Genomic DNA, 18,162 nt, shown 5'->3' on the forward strand with positions numbered 1-18,162 from the left:
CTTGACTTTGCCTCCTCGATTAATCTTGCCATCTACGAATGCACTTCCTACCCCGTCATTTTGTTTGGACCCATCTGCGTAGATCTGTCTTGAGGATGACCATGCTACTAGGTTGCCAGCTAAAATTTTCTCATTCAGTGTACCTTTGAATGAATGGAAGGTGCGTCTTGATATTCCGCTTCGCTAAGGTATATCATAGTACGTGCTTAAACAGCTTAAATTTGGGAAAGCAGCGACGCATTCACAAAAGACGAAGCATTGAAGTTAAATGCTGTTAAGGACGGTTATTTCTTCTTAATCCAGTACCTGTGTGCATAGCACTTCGCAGTGGGGTCACTAATCTTTGTTAATAAACTGTCATTTAAGAAGTGAAAACGTTTCAAGGGGAATTTGACGGTGAAGTATTTCCTACTTAATTCTAATGGCATTTATTCTCACTTCTACTAACAGAGCGTCAGCTGGAGTCGATTAGAATGCTCCAATACAGACTCTGATAGCGCGAATTTTGGCTTTGTGTCGATCGTGGTTACGATAATGTGTTACGATAATGCGTTCGCCATGCTGTCTGTTGTGGCGTAACAAGCTCGCTACGCCACACTGAGAAGGAAGCCGAAAGGCACGCGTACACACACGCCGACTGGCGTCAAGTCTGGAACAGGATACGTTATGACTGCTATAAAGAAAATACGTAGTTTTGGAATATACTTAACTTTTAATCAATCCTTGGGTACATCTCTCTTGACTATACAAATGAGACTCGTAAGATACATGCACTGTGACAATTGGCGCCTTGCTAAGTCGTAGCCATTAACTTAGCTGAAGGCTATTCTAACTGTCTCTCGGCAAATGAGAGCAAAGGCTTCGTCCGTGTAGTCGCTAGCCACGTCGTCGTACAACTGGGGCGAGTTCTCGTACGTCTCTCGAGACCTGCCGTGTGGTGGCGCTCGGTCTGCGATCACACAGTGACGACACGCGGGTCCGACATGTACTAATGGACCGCTGCCGATTTAAGCTACCACCTAGCAAGTGTGGTGTCTGGCAGTGACACCACACTGTCCATAGAAGCTTACTAGTATTCCTATTTTCCTATTCATGATTAGATCTGATCCTGCATTACCCCTAGCTGTTCTTTTATTTGTAACCCTGTACTCACCTGACTGATTTCCTGTTCTTCCTGCACCGCACTTCGGTAATTCCCACTAAATCTAACCTCAACCTTTTTTCCTATAGGGCACACCAATGTGCGTTTCATACATTTTAGACATCCCTACACTATATTTTTTCCCCAGATACAGAAAAGCAAATACAAATTACGTACAATACATTTTTTTAAATTATGAAACGACTATGAGATACAAATTATATAAATTTATTACGTAAGACTCTTGAATGGGAACATATGAACATAAACATAAGGCATGCAATCAAAAAAACCTTATTCTTATGCAGGAACGTAAAGATCTCCAGACACACTTGACGTGTATTCGCGACACACGATTGTATCGCGATACGATGGTTGAGAAGGGTTGGTGGAACTTGCCTATCAAATTAAGGGAGGTAACATTCCTGCCTCCTATCCGTAGATGTGGCAGTTTTGTTTGGGTCCTATATTATGCAAACAGATGTTCTTTTTAAACTCAAACATGTATCTGCACCTTTGCGCCAACATCGGCGAGTGCTTTTATTTAGTTCTTGTTTTGTAGAATACTAGCTGACAAATCCGACGTGAAGGGGTATTCATTTTCTCAGTTTTTGTTAAAAATGGAAGCAAAAAATGAACTGTGTTTGTAGAGTAATATCCCCGGGGTTTGTGTACGCTACGTGTAGCTGCTTCGCGTGTCTGCAACACGATTTTGTAAACGTGTCTGTGGCAGCGTCTCTTCTTAGCTCTATAGATGGCGATTGTTTTCGCTTACGGCCGTTTGCGCTTCGTGGCTGAAAGCTGTCAAAAGCGCTGCTAGGTATCAGGAATTTGTTTAAGTTGACTCTAGTGTCTTAGTAGTAAAGAAAATAATATATTAAAACTTCATGCAGGATGCGGCATTTCTTCACGCAACTCAGTGTTTATGACATCTCTTGAAAAAGATGTGTAGATTCATTCAGCGGCACATGTGGATACTGTCTGAAAAATGCATTGCAAATAGAGTTGGTAGCAAAGACGTAATAAACTTCATGCGACAGTTTTTCAGGTATCTCAGTTTTTATGACGTCATCGTGTCCTTGCTCATCTGTTATAGAAATTCACATAGAAAGCCGATATGTTTTTGATAACTACACACTCGTAAGTTATAATTTCTAACTTCACAAAGCACAGTGTTTATGATGCTGCAACTAACACAGCGACATAGAGAAGAACAGAAATTTGGATAAAACGCAGACCATAACTCCCGTGCCGGCCGCTGTGACAGAGCGGTTCTAGGCGCTATAGCCCGGAACCGCGCTGCTGCTACGGTCGCAGGTTCGAATCCTGCCGCGGGCATGGATGTGTGTGATCTCCTTAGGTTAGTTAGGTTTAAGTAGTTCTAAGCCTAGATTACTGATGACCTCCCATACCGGTTAGAGCCATTTGAACCTAACTATCGTGAAATTATTCAGCAAGCGCAGCTGATTCTGGTGATTCGGAACGAAGTGACAATTATTTTAACAACTAAGTCGTCTATAATTGAAAATAACTTTTCTGATAATGATTTACCCACCCCGGGTTTAAGCTGTGCGGTCCACATGTAGCGATGTCTTCAGAAAGCACGTGTAAGTGAAAAAGACCGCGTAAGGAATGAGAGTTCTATATGCAAAACGGAAGAATTTTTTTTAACCTTTGTTGAAGTTCGTAGTCTTTGTAATTTGTGGGAATTAAGATAAGGCCGCTCGTGCTCGGTATGAGAAAAATCTTCCTTCCCAAGCGAGCAAAACAACTCCAGCTTATCGACAAAATGATTTGCCTCTACGAACATTAGTTTGAGGAAAAAAAATGTTAGGCTAAGCGCCTAGTATTGTGACTCACTCTCCCTCTAGTTTGGTGAAATGCATCAACAGACCTCTTACCTCATAATCTAAGTGAATGGAACGTCACCGTATAAATACTGCATTATGCTTCAGATCCCCGCCAAGTAATTACAAATCGCTGTGTGTCAAATGAATGAGAATGAACACTCACGTCACAGGTCACGCCATGATGAAGTGAAATACAGGTCTACCTTTCTAGCGTACGCTTGCCCTTCAAGGGGCTTCTTCAGATTCCCTGGCTGAGAGCTTAATTTACAAATCCTGTACATAACGTAATACTAAGCCTAACTGGAACATCAGAGTTTATTTAAAAACCTATTTCGGATGTCAGGCATCCATTTTCAAGACGCAGTTAGGGGCTAAGTCACCACTTAGTTACAGGTTCGGGAAGTGCATACACTGTGAGAGACGCTGTGCTACATTTAACATGGTAAATAGCAAGAAGAATCTAAGCTGTGTCATTTACGTTTTAACTGTTTGCACAGCATGTTTCAGTGGCGGAGAGGAGCAGTAATCTATCAGTCACTTAACCAGTGAGGTAAACTCGCTCATAGTCATTAAACTGGTGCGCGTATTTACCTAGGTTCCTTTATAACAAGTGCACAGGCGATGCTGTAACTCATCTGTGATGTACGTCCCTAGAAGGCCTATAACAGACAACGGAGCCGGGCGATTCGCTGTTCTGTGACTTACGCACGCTGAAGACTTTTTTACTCTCATTTACCATCGAAACTAATGACAGCTTTCGATTCTCGTCTGACAGCTTGTGTGGTGCATTTTGATGGCACAAAAAACTAAGATTTTGTGAAAATTCCTGGAAGAATAAACTGTGTGTCAGACCGAGACTCTAACTCGGGACCTTTGTAGTTCGCGGGCAACTGCTCTACATGTCAGGAGGGGGCGTGAGCCGTACTTGGATAGCTCAGTTGGTACAGTACTTGCCCACGGGACGTAAACATCCTGTGTTCGAGTCTCCGTCCAGCTCACAGTTTTATTCTGTCAGGAAGTTCATATCAGCGCGCACTCCGCTGCAGAGTGAAAAATTCGTACTGTAAATAGGATTTTGTATCGGTTCGTCTATTAATATAGTAAGTAGTGATCGCGACAAAGAACTACACTGTTCGCTATATAAGGTAGAACTTGTTGTGGTGCATTTTCTGTACCATCGTCGCACGGGGTCTCGAGAAAGATTGTATGTTTACAACTTTGGAAATAGAACCTCCCACTCAGTAAGAAAACACTATGTCGTTTACCATGAGCAGTTGTGGGTGACTTTAATGTACATAAGTAATGCAGTCCCCAGAATGATCATCCATTCTGAAACGGAGTATATACTGTTTACTGTTATGAAGGGTTAAAACATCGAGCCAGACGGAGAACCTAAACTCAACTCCTGCCTTCAGTTAGTAATGCTCTTAACAATATTAGTGTTAACTGTTCACTGCAAGATTATTCTTCCTGGGGCCATTAGGAAAAAAAAAAAGAGCAGGAGACATTTGGATTTCGGAAAAGATGAAGGCAGGGTAGAGACTGATTTCAAGCTGCGATATGGGTATTGGGCTCTTAAAAATCATTGCTAATTATAGACGATGTTTCAACTCCGGCTCCGGGACACAGAATTACTCTACCAGTAAGTTTCATAGCAGTGTACACTACGCTGCAGAGTGGACAAATTTGTGCCTTTGCAGCACTCGGCAGGTGCGAGCATTGATATACTCAATATTATGCCTGTATCAACTACTTCTTGTGTCAGTTCCATTCCTGTCCTATTTCTCGTCTTTTGCTTATTCGCAGAGCTCACCCACAGAAATTTGGTAGTTATGTACGATGGTTGGAACTTAAATAATGGCAACTATTTATTCACAACCGATACAAGAGAGTTACATGTCTGCACCTGTTACTGTCCTTCAAAGTAGTCACCAGCGTTGTGTAGAACCCGTGCCAGCGATGTTGAGGGCGTAGTATACACTTAGCAGAGAGTGTTCTGTTGATAGTGCGAATGGTGCGGTTTACTGCCTGTCGAATCTGTGGAACAGTTCTGAAGCGAATGCCGCGAAGTAGTTCCTTCATCTTCGGAATCAAATCAAAGTCACAAGGACTTACGTCCGGGGAGTATGGTGGATGGTACAGTACTTCCCAGTCCCATCAACCGAACAGAGCTGCCACAGCTTGCGCAGTATGCTGCGAACGCGCATTGTCGTGCAAAATGATGGGTGGGTTGCGCAGAAAGTGTCGGCGCTTCTCTCACAAAGCTGGTCGCAGCTGATGCTCCAAAAATGAACAGTAATACTGTGCACTGGCGGTCTGCCGTGGAGGAACGTAATGCGTTAGGATAACACCATCACAGTCGTACACGAGAATCACCGTAACTTTCACCATACTGGGGTTCTGACGCAGTTTCGACTTTCGCAGCGACCCATAATGACGCCATTCGTTGGACTGGCGTTTCAGTTTTGGCTCGTAAGATGTGGCCCATGTCTCATCCAGTGTTACGACGTAAGAAAGCCTCTCCTTCCCGCTTACAGCGCTCCACGTGCGTCTGAGCAGCGTCGTTAAGCATCCATTTCTGCATTTTCGTCAAGTCATGCGGAACCTATAGTGATGCAGCTTTTCGCATGCCCATGCGTTCCTTCAGGATGCGAAGCACAGTCGTATGCGCTAACCCGGTTTCATGGGCGAGCTCACGAATCGTAAGGCGTAAATCACTGTCCACTAACGCGCAACAGCATGCACTTCTTCAGAGACGCTAGGACGACCTGCCCGATGCATGTCTGCCGCAGTTTGCCGACCTTCGTTGAAGGCTTTTGCTCAACGTTCCACTGTTATGAACGGCAATGCCGATTCCCCGCACGCCTCTTGAAGACCTTGATGAAACTGTCGTGCTGTACGACCTCTGGCACATTCAATCTTGGTCCAACTCCGTTGTTCCTGTTTCGAAAACAGTGACACCGTTACGTTAGACCGGTCGCTCACAAGTGACTGTATTTCCTTCGATTGTGCGCATGCCTGTGACGTAGGAGGGACGAGTCCATTTGCTCGGCGGTAAGGTAGGTACGCCAACAGCTTGTGCTATCAGCGACAATAGTAGATTCCATTGCATAGTGTCTCCACAGCAGTGTTGCCACTATTTAAGTTCCAACGTACGTATCTATTCTACAAAGTGAATCCTAATATATTTAATATTTTCTGCGTCTGAAGCCACGTTTCATGACCATCTTGTACTTCTGTCGTATTAGTTTTCTAAGTGTCACTGTATGTAAAGTTCTGGTTCCTCTATGAAAATCTGCTATCTTCACCACTTCATCCAATTCTTTCATCACTTTACACTTTCGTTCTATTAGGTCTTGACACTCTTTTCCACCCTTCTAACATTAGTGTTCTATTTTCTTCGAAGATCGATACTGACATTTTTTCAATTTACAGACTCCTTCCCGGCTCTATGGCTTTCTGTTTTCCCTGTACCTTCTAACGCTTTCAGGAAGCTTCTTTTATGTTTGTTCCCTCTGTATTCACATTGACTTCTCTTAGTTTTGAGTAATATCTTCAGTTATCTTGTAGATGAAATTGCCTTTCTTTTCTTGTAGTTCTGAACTATTCCATTGCAACTTTGTTCTTGTTCACTAGTAACAGATATTGGGGTAACCGATCGCGGAATAGAAAAGCAAGAAAGGCGTCAGGACCAGGTGAGATACCTAAAGATACTATGAAGATAATGCGAAAGAATATGTTCCTCTTCTAGCAACAGTTTATCGGAAGTCGCTGGAACAACGACGGATACCTTGCGACTGAAAAATAGCACGGGTCATTCCCGTTTTCAATAAGGTTCGTGAGACAGATATACATTATAGGAGGCGTATATCGTTGTCGTCAGTATGATGTGGAATCATGGATGATGTTTTGTGCTCTCGAGGAGAAAGAAAATCTCTATAAAAAAATCAACATTTTTGACTCAGCTTGCTCTGTTTGTCCATGAGATCCATAAAGCTGTACACCACGAAGCTCGGGTTGATGCCGTGTTCCGACTTCAGGATGGCATTTGACACTGTCCCGCACTGCCTTTTAGTGAAAAAAAAGAAAAAAAAAGAAAAAAACGAGCTTATAGAGTATCAGACCAGACTTGCGAGTGGATTCAAGATTTGCATGCAGATAGAACTCAACATGTCGCTCTTAACGTAACATAATCGACAGATTTAAAAGTATTTCCAGAGAACCCCATGGATGTGTGATGGTTCCGTTACTGTTTACAATGTTTGCAAATTAGAGAATAGAAGGTGTCTGATGCTCTTTAAGACTGTTTGCAGCTGTTGCGGTTGTCTATAACAAAGTAGCAACGCCAGGAGACAGTATCGATTTGCAGAATAACCTGCAGAGGATTGATGAATTTTCAGGCTCAGGCAGCTGATCCTGAAAAATAAATGTATCATATTGCGGGTACTGAGAAACTGCTGGAAACGGTATCTGTAATAAGATAACTACACTACTGGCCATTAAAATTGCTACACCACGAAGATGACGTGCTACAGACGCGAAATTTAACCGACAGGAAGAATATGCTGTGAGATGCAAATGATTAGCTTTTCAGAGCATTCACACAAGGTTGGCGCCGGTGGTGACACCTACAACGTGCTGACATGAGGAAAGTTTCCAACCGATTTCTCATACAAAAACAGCAGTCTACCAGCGTTGCCTGGTGAAACGTCGTTGTGATGCGTCGTGTAAGGAGGAGAAATGCGTACCATCACCTTTCCGACTTTGATAAATGTCGGATTGTAGCCTATCGCGATTGCGGTTTATCGTATCGCAACATTGCCGCTCGCGTTGGTCGAGATCCAATGACTGTTAGCAGAACATAGAATCGGTGGGTTCAGGAGGGTAATACGGAACGCCGTGCTGGATCCCAACGGCCTCGTATCACTAGCAGTCGAGATGACAGGCATCTTATCCCCATGGCTGTAACGGATCGTGCAGCCACGTCTCGATCCCTGAGTCAACAGATGGGGACGTTTGCAAGACAACAACCATCTGCACGAACGGTTCGACGACGTTTGCAGCAGCATGGACTATCAGCTCGGAGACCATGGCTGCGGTTACACTTGACGCTGCATCACAGACAGGAGCGCCTGCCATGGTGTACTCTACGATGAACCTGGGTGCACCTATGGCAAAACGTCATTTTTTCGGATGAATCTAGGTTCTGTTTACAGCATCATGATGGTCGCATCCGTGTTTGGCAACATCGGGGTGAACGCACATTGGAAGCGTGTATTCGTCATCGCCATACTGGTGTATCACCCGGCGTGGTGGTATAGGGTGCCATTGGTTACACGTCTCCGTCACCTCTTGTTCGCACTGACGGCACTTTGAACAGTGGACGTTACATTTCAGATGTGTTACGACCCGTGGCTCTACCCTTCATTCGAACCCGGTGAAACCCTACATTTCAGCAGGATAATGCAGGACCGCATGTTGCAGGTACTGTACGGGCCAGCACGTTCTCCATAACTCTCACCAATTGAAAACGTCTGGTCAATGATGGCCGAGCAACTGGCTCGTCATAATACGGCAGTCACTACTCTTGATGAACTGTGGTATAGTGTTGAAGCTCCATGGGCAGCTGTACCTGTACACGCCATCCAAGCTCTGTTTGACTCAATGCCCAAGCGTATCAAGGCCGTTATTACGGCCAGAGGTGATTGTTCTGGGTACTGATTTCTCAGGATATATGCACGCAAATTGCGTGAAAATGTAATCACATGTCAGTTCTAGGATAATATATATTTGTCCAATGAATACCCGTTTATCATCTGCATTTCTTCTTGGTGTAGCAATTTTAATGGCCAGTAGTGTAGGAGTAACTATCCAGATCGACCTTAAGCGAATGACCATACCTGTCTGGGATCCTTAGCAGCCAGCACTGGGGGAGCGGTGGCGTGGGGAGAGAGGGAGGGGGAGAAGTTTACTACTGAAATTTCGTGAGGGCGCTTTCCAGGAAAAGTCTGACAACATACTACTTCTTGCCATCGAGAAATTAAGAGCTAATACAGAGGCTTATTGATAATCATTCTTCTCACGCACCATTGGCGAGTGGAACTGGGAAGGGGGCGATCAGTTAGTGGCACCGCAAGTACCCTCCGCCACACATCGTTAGATGGCTTACGGACTATAATAGTATGATGTGAATGTAGGAACAGAATGTTTCAATCTTGCCCTCTTACGTAATTAAAGTAAATTGTGATCAAAATAGCAATCTGTGTGTTTTACGCTGTTTTTGAATGTTTCTATCGACTGGTGAAATTTGTTTGTCAGCTTCTCTTCCTTGAGACGATCCATATGTTATATCCAAGTATTTGCTGACCGTAGGCATCTTCATTTGCTTAAATACTGTACTTTAACATAGTGGCACTCTCATTTCTTTTACCAGTGCCGCATTTCCTCAGAATCACCTTCATAGGTCCGTAAAACTGTTGAGGTCGCTCATCTTTCGTTTTCAATTTTCCTACATCATTTCTGCTGTTCGATGATAAATATCATTCTTATCAGTATCTGAACTTGTACGTATGCTTGGGTCACCATCATGTTGACAGAATCTCTCTGGGTTTGTCCGCTTTCCTCGAAACACTGACGAACCAGATTTTTATGCTCAGAAAGTCTACTTTTGGAACACAATGTAGCAACGATTCTGGGTGGGATGATTTCGACAAGTCCTTGGTAGATTTCCGGAGATATGTGGTACCAGATGTCTACGCACAGTTCACGCAGTTCCCAGAAATTACGAGCCGGTAGCGTGTGGGCGCGGAACTAGAGACTGGTAGCTTCCCAGGTGTGTTGCATCAGGTTCAGATCAGGTGAATTTGAGGGATAAGACGTCAGGGGCATGCTCCTCAAACCATTGTAACACAATTCTGGCCTTGTGACACGTACAGTTATCCTGCGGGATGATTCCGTCGACGTTGGGGGATGCAATGAGCGGATGATGCTGTAATATACAGAGAAGTTGCAGCATTAGAAAATTGTAGCGAAATGCAGGAAGATCTGCAGCGGATAGGCGCTTGGTGCAGGGAGTGGCAACTGACCCTTAACATAGACAAATGTAATGTATTGCGAATACATAGAAGGAAGGATCCTTTATTGTATGATTATATGATAGCGGAACAAACGCGGGTAGCAGTTACTTCTGTAAAATATCTGGGAGTATGCGTGCGGAACGATTTGAAGTGGAATGATCATATAAAATTAATTGTTGGTAAGGCGGGTACCAGGTTGAGATTCATTGGGAGAGTCCTTAGAAAATGTAGTCTATCAACAAAGGAGGTTGCTTACAAAACACTCGTTCGACCTATACTTGAGTATTGCTCGTCAGTGTGGGATCCGTACCAGATCGGGTTGACAGAGGAGGTAGAGAAGATCCAAAGAAGAGCGGCGCGTTTCGTCACAGGGTTATTTGGTAACCGTGATAGCGTTACGGAGATGATTAGCAAACTCAAGTGGCAGACTCTGCAAGAGAGGCGCTCTGCATCGCTGTGTAGCTTGGTGTCCAGATTTCGAGAGGGAGCGTTTCTGGATGAGGTATCGAATATATTGCTTCCCCCTACTTATACCTCCCGAGGAGATCACGAATCTAAAATTAGGGAGATTCGAGCGCGCACGGAGGCTTTCCGGCAGTCGTTCTTCCCGCGAACCATACGCGACTGGAACAGAAAAGGTAGGTAATGACAGTGACACGTAAAGTGCCCTCCGCCACACACCGTTGGGTGGCTTGCGGAGTATAGATGTAGATGTAGAAGGGATGCACGTGATCCACAATAATGGTCATATAGTTATGGTGTCTTTTACCGCTGTCACTGGTCCGATGAAAATCCATGTGATTGTTCTCCATAGTGTAATACTGTCTCCTCCGGTCTACGTCCATGGCATGGCGCATGTTTCGAGCAGCCAGTTGCCTGGATGACGGCGATCCCGGACACGACCTTCGACCTGGAAAAACAGTTTACCTGGATTCATCCGACCAAGTGACACGTTTCCATTGATCGACTGTTCAATCCCGATAATCCTATGCCCACTGAAATCGTAAATGACGATGTCGTTGGATGCACTTGAGAACATAGGTGTCGTCTTCTGTGCAGCCCCACGTCCATCATTGGGCGCTGAACAGTGTGGTCCGATACACTTGTGTCTGTACCAGAATGGTACTCAATCGTCACACGCCAAATAACGCCTCCTATGAAGCTTTCAATGGCAGGCGAGCCTTCTTACCTAGTCGTGGTTTCACCGTCCTTCAACCACTTTCCACTTTTGCTCATAACTGCGGCACGCAAACAGCACCACCTTTTCGGGATGCGCCTTTCCACGACGGAGCAAAAATCTTTCCATTGTCAGAGTCATTTACGTCAATGGGTTGGGTTGTTTGGGGAGGAGACCAATCAGCGAGGTCATCGGTCTCATAGGATTAGGGGAGGACGGGTAAGGAAGTCGGCCGCGCCCCCTCGAAGGAACCATCCCGGTACTTGCCTGGAGCGATTCAGGGAAATCACGGAAAACCTGAATCAGGATGGTCGGACATGAGATTGAACCGTCGTCCTCTCGAATGCGAGTCCAGTGTGCTAACCACTGCGCCGTCCGCCCCCGGTAGCTGAGTGGTCAGCGCGACAGAATGTCAATCCTAAGGGCCCGGGTTCGATTCCCGGCTGGGTCGGAGATTTTCTCCGCTCAGGGACTGTGTGTTGTGTTGTCCTAATCATTATCATTTCATCCCCATCGACGCGCAAGTCGCCGAAGTGGCGCCAAATCGAAAGACTTGCACCCGGCGAACGGTCTACCTGACGGGAGGCCCTAGTCACACGACATTATTATATACCACTGCGCCACCTCGCTCGGGTTACGTCAATGGATTTCTTCATTTTCGACCAGTATAGCCGCTAGATCGATTCCCTACGCATGCATGCGACGGGTCTCCAAGGAGCTATACATCAATCTCTGGCTACTTTTGCATTTTGCAAACATATCCAATGATTATCTATTCGTGGCTGCTCAGCTTGCACTATCTGATCAAAAGTATCCCGACAGCCCTATGTAATGCGGGATTTCCACATAAAAGGAGGTGAGGAGTATTGAGTTATCAGCAGAAAAGCAGTGACAGCAGAATGGGTCGATCAAGAGAGCTCAGTGACTTCGAACGTTGTGAAGTCAGTTGAATGTCGCTGAGTAACAAATCAATCAGGGACATTTCAAACCTTCTAAAACTACCCAAGTCTACTATTGGTGATGTGACATTCAAGTGGAAACGCAAAGGACAACCACAGCTGAACCAATACCAGGCAGACATAACGTATTGACGGGCAGGGACCATCGAGCATTGCGGAGGGTGGTTCCAAGAATTGGATTGAGTCAGCGGAAGAAAACACTCGTGAGTTCTGAGGTGTTATCAGCAGTGCAGCTAGTACAATGACTGTGCGTAGGGAGTTAAGAAGATTGGCGTATATTGGTTGAGTAGTCAGTGCTAAACTGCGCTTGTGGTGGTGTAATGAACGACGCCATTCTACAGTGGATGACAGGCAACGGGTGCCTTGGAGTAATGAATCACGCTGAACCCTGGGTTTGTTGAATGCCTGGAGAACTTTAGCTGCCATCTTGTGCAGCGCTCACAGTTAAGTTCGGAGGTGGTGGTGGTGGTGTACAGTATCAAGGTTAGGGCGTGGTCTCATCACTGCGCTTAAGAAAACGCTACGTTCAGAACGATATGAACAGATTTCTACAGCATTGTGTACTGAGTACAATAGAGGAACAGTTCGGATCCCAGTGGCCAAATTGGTTGCGTTCTCTGATTTCGGCACTTGAGGGACGGTCTGCCATTTCTCTACAGTCACTCAGTCATCTCATTGAAAGTGTCCCCAATAGCTCCTATGCCCACAAAAAGGACGACTGTGGACACCCTATATTAATGTCCACTAATAGTTGTCGGGGTACTTTTGATGATATGGTATATAGGCTTTACTACGGCGTCACGTGCTCGCAACAACACCAGTCTCGCGGTCGTCAGTCGTCATAATGTATTGGCTCATCAGCGAATATTGGGATTATACTGATCTGCTTTCCTAAGTCATTTCCACAAATTAATTCCCACAGCTTTGCCTTGCTTGTCACATCTTGTGGAAACGCGATGGCTCCAAAAAATTGTTCAAATGGGTCTAAGCACTATGAGGCTTAACATCTTAGGTCATCAGTCCCCTAGACTTAGAACTACTTAAACCTAACTAACCTAAGGCCATCTCACATATCCATGCCCGAGGCACGATTCGAACCTGCGACCGTATCAGCAACGCGGTTCTGGATTGAAGCTCCTAGAATGATGGCTCCTTATTAAGTCTCTTCTTCTCTTTCCTATCATGCTTCACTCAGTCCGTGGGTGACAAACTTGTACTCAACTATGTTCTTCTTTGCATTCTCAAGATTTCCTTTTTCGTTCACTGTTCCCGCATTCCAAGTACCTTTTTGTAACTTCTTCTTATTACCTTTTTCATCCTAACATTGTTTCCATATAGAGCATAAGAAATTTAAGGGCAAATTAATGTGAATGTTGTCTACTAATAACAAACACAAAAAATCAGTATATCATTCCCAGCGTGACAGTCGCCTTACCTCATCCGATATACTTACACGCTACTACGAAATACACACGGTAGTGCGTCAGCAAATCTTGATTTTCGTATTGCGAAAGAGCCTCGCGGTATGCCACTAGTTCGTTTATTTATATGAAGGATTTCATTTTAAACGTTTGCGTCCCATCTCAGCAGGCGGAAATAAATCCGAGCAAGCAAACAGAAGACCCGTGTGCTCTCAGAGAACATCTGGTGCCAAAATTTGATCTGCAGAGTTAGTTCTGAGTGCAGAACTAAAATGCCACATGCAAGAGGCACGCTTGATAAACAGACAGAAGCAGAATTCGAGTACATACGCGCATAGGTAAGCTACACGGAATACCTTTCATCGGATATCTTCTGCAAGGAAAACAGTAATTCCAAATAGTTTTCAGAGCCGAGGAAACAAACGTCTCCTACATGCCATACCTATCCATTCTGTTAACTACAGTCTGAATACCTGTACAAACGCTCTCGCGAAGAGTGTGAAACTCATATCGTATGGTCATGTATGACCCACTCCAGATACACTGTTGTTTGCCTAAACAATACCTAATGGTGAAGTTGGTGAAGTGAATGCTATAAAAATATAATTACAGTCCACTATCGTAGGTCACGGACCTCAACAGGATAAATATTCGTACGTCATTTGTGGGAAATACAGTTAGGAGATGGGTGGGCATAATGGACATTGCGGGCAAAACGCACGTTTAAATTCCCGAGTCCACGCAGCGCTGCAGTCGTACGCTAACTCCATAAACTTCTCACATACGTACAGTCACTTGAGAGAACAAGGGCATCGTGTAGTCTTGCAGACAAGTTTCATATGGCTTTGATGCCTTCTTAACTAAGATGATTACTTCTTGTATTTATTACAAATTTGCATAAGAAGGTAGGAACGTATGTATGTTGAAAGAGTGGTTGCTTAGCAACAAAATCCCATCTCAACGATTGCTTCGTTGGAGGCTATCGCGAATAGTCTGGCGGCACATGACAAAAACGTGTAACTATTTCGTACTCTTTGGAGTTATTGTATGTTGCTAATGACTGCGTAACAAAAGACGCCCATTATCATAAAGTTTGGATTCTGGAACATGCGACGCCCACGCACTTTCGAATGTATCGTAAAATGCAATGTCTGAAAGCTATCTTATACTAATTACAACTTCTTTTTATACTTTATTAGCATTATAAACTGTTGATATAGAAAGTCAGAAAGCACGCAGCCGGGGCTAACGCCGCCAGCAACGTTCTCAATATTTCAGAATATCTGTATGGAGCAACCATTTTGTACTTTTCGTTGGTTGGTTGGTTGGTTTCGGGGAAGGAGACCAGACAGCGAGGTCATCGGTCTCATCGGATTAGGGAAGGATGGGGAAGGAATTCGGCCGTGCCCTTTCAGAGGAACCATCCCGGCATTTGCCTGGAGTGATTTAGGGAAATCACGGAAAACCTAAATCAGGATGGCCGGACGCGGGATTGAACCGTCGTCCTCCCGAATGCGAGTCCAGTGTCTAACCACTGCGCCACCTCGCTCGGTGTACTTTTCGAAACCTTCGTTTTTTGCTTCGTTTCCCATCATACTCATTTAAGAACATTATAAAATAGATATCTTTTGGGACTCAGACACCCAGCAACGCAGAAAATGAAAATGCAGGGGCAATGCACGTAGCGCCTATGTCCTGCTGTTTATTCAGTTTGTTTGTTGACTTCTTTCTAGCAGGGTGGCATCAACATTCTTGACTGTAATTTTCAAACTGTATCACCACTTTTAAAATTGCACATTACTGAAAAGTTGCTAATCTTGCACCATTAATGGAATTGAGACTTTTGAAGCCGAACAGATGACGCACAAAGTTTTCTAGAGTCTCAAACTTCACGTTCCCTAGGTAATGGCTTAGATTTTTTAATGCCTCTTGAAAAAAATGGTTCAAATGGCTCTAAGCACTGTGGGACTTAATATATGAGGTCATCAGTCCCCTAGACTTAGAACTACTTAAACCCAACTAACCTAAGGACATCACACACATCCATGCCCGAGGCATGATTCGAACCTGCGACCGTAGCAGCAGCGCGGCTCCGTATTGGAGCGCCTAAAACCGCTCGGCCACAGCGACCGGCAATGCCACTTGATATTTTTCAGGATATCAATATAATTAAACTCTTTTTTTTGCCTTTGTTTTATAATTTTAGGTTAAAAACTCTCTGTGAATGCGTGAAAACCAGCGAAAGAACTACAAAAAATCTCTCCCAGTTTTTCGTGTAATGTAGTGAGATCAATGTTTCTTTGAGCGTTTTCCACGCCCATTTTCATCCAGATATTGGAGTTACTGTTTTCTCTGGAACGGTCAGAAGTACGAAGTTTAATTTTATGTCATATGCAAAGGTCTGTTGTCACTTGCCGGTGCAAAAAAAATTTAATCTAAGTCAATGAAATCAAAAGATAGGGCTATTTACGTAACTTATTTTGATACTCGTAAATTCGCCCATCAAAACCTGTAGGATACTTTCCGTTGACCTAGAATCATGAAATTTCGCAAGAAGCAAGTTTAACAGCACAAGGAAGGGGAAAAAATTCGGCAAGTGTTAATTTGTTGTTACATCACATGATAAAAATATTTTTTGTCATTTGTTATCGATTTCCAAACGAAAATTAAAGTTTCTTGTAAGTCTTGGAATTCCCGATGCCGATGTCTTGCCAGTATCAGTGTCGACAACAGACAAAAATCGTGGAGGTTTTCGAGTTCTAGGATGAACGAACTGTGAATAAGGGTGGCCAGAAACAGTCTGAAAAGCTTCTGTAGGTGTTGCAGGGTACACTGCGCTGAGAAATAATTGTTAAGAAAAAAAATTCGATACGTTGCGGCGTTTTCGAGTTAATTAGCAATGAAGTTAACCATCATGCGGTCCGTCAGAAACAGTGCCGTTAAACGTGTTCTTCGTTTGGTTTCCTACAACTGAACAAGAGAGCGATGCAAGAGTTGGAAAGGCTGAACAATCTTGTGCGCTATAATCTACACTTTGCGAATAATAGACACTAATTACATCTGGTGGGATACTTGGATATGTGTGCGTAACGGTCGGATTGGCTAGTTGAAATGCTAATTAACTTGAAATCGGCGCAGCGTATTGATTTCTTTCTTACTTATTATTTCTCAGCACAACCTACCCTGAAACATGCTTAAGTTTGCACGGAACCCTCAGGGCGCGAGTCCTACTTGCACCTGGACTTTTTTTTTTTTTGGTTAGCGGTCAATAACAACTTGGAATGACGCATATTTGTGCGACAACTGCCTCTAAAATTTTGTGACTCAAATCACTTTATTTTTTCTCTTTAGTAATAACGAATTTCTCGAAAAAGTGATATTATGTAACTAATTTTTTAGTTTCAAAATCTTATGTCCTTTTGTCTGTCAGGCACTTTACCCACGTTTAGACTGATTTTCTCAATTTACGGAGTCCCTTTTTACCAATTGACAACTTGTTTATTTTTCGGATTACTGATTATTTAGGTACTATCCTTCTGCCCTCCGAGAATGCAAGCAAACAAAAAAAATTAGACAGGTATGAGGATAGTTTGCCTGCACCACCTGCGATTTTGGAGTTTCTGGATAGATCGCGACTCAGCTAAAAAAGAAAAAAAATTGATAAACCTTACAGTGGCCGTTATGCCCGCCATTCGCCTGTCAGTCAAGCGCGTGAGAGTTAAACAAGAAGTGAAATTCAAATATAAACAGTAAAAATAACAATTACTGGGTTGATGTCGTGGAACTAAAGTGAGATGAAAAAAGGTTAGTCATGATACTTCGTATCAGGGAAAGCATTCGCTTTCGTGACATATATTAATTAGGATTATTTGTTAATTTCATTACCCTCTACTGGTCCCTTTCGTCTGTACCCAGAATAGTCTAACACCCTGTGCCCCGCGGGGTAGCCGCGCGGGCTGTCATGTCACGGTCCGAGCGGCTCCCCCCATCGTAGGTTCGAGTCCTCCCTCAGGTGTGTGTGTGTGTGTGTGTGTGTGTGTGTGTGTGTGTGTGTGTGTGTGTGTGTGTGTATGTATGTTGTCCATAGCATAAGTTAGTTTAAGTTCAGATTAAGTAGTGTGGAAGCTTAGGGACTGATGCCCTAAGCGGTTTGGTCCCATAAGATCTTACCACAAATTTACAAATTTTTAATACCTTGTACCTTGGGTTGCTGGAGGAGCGATTACAGTCGGCGGGTCAACTACTTTTACCCTCTCCAGTCACACTAACGTGACCACCTCGTATGTTCGATGTCAACGTGCAATATATCAGGCCACAGACGGCAGATGGTAGCACTAGAATTGGAGGGTATGAACGGTATATAAAACTTGTCGGCGGCTGGGGGGGGGGGGGGGGGCGGACGCGGAAATTAGTGCAGTCGCTGTCATAATGTGGACAAAGGGGATTTTATCCGACGTCCTAAAGGACATGATCATTGGCTTTCGGGCCAGTGGTGGAAGCATTTCCAAATCAGATAGCTTTCTAAACTGTTCGCATGC

General features: G+C 44.2%; 1 protein-coding gene across 1 annotated transcript in view; it reads right to left on the bottom strand.

The window, feature by feature from the left end:
* The window catches only part of LOC126253167 (TWiK family of potassium channels protein 7), a 490,190-nt gene that overhangs the window by 192,671 nt on the left and 279,357 nt on the right, over window positions 1-18,162 (bottom strand). The gene's annotated exons all lie outside the window — the stretch shown is intronic.

This window comes from Schistocerca nitens, chromosome 4 (assembly GCF_023898315.1).
Source record: "Schistocerca nitens isolate TAMUIC-IGC-003100 chromosome 4, iqSchNite1.1, whole genome shotgun sequence".
In the NCBI taxonomy this organism is placed as follows: domain Eukaryota; kingdom Metazoa; phylum Arthropoda; class Insecta; order Orthoptera; family Acrididae; genus Schistocerca; species Schistocerca nitens.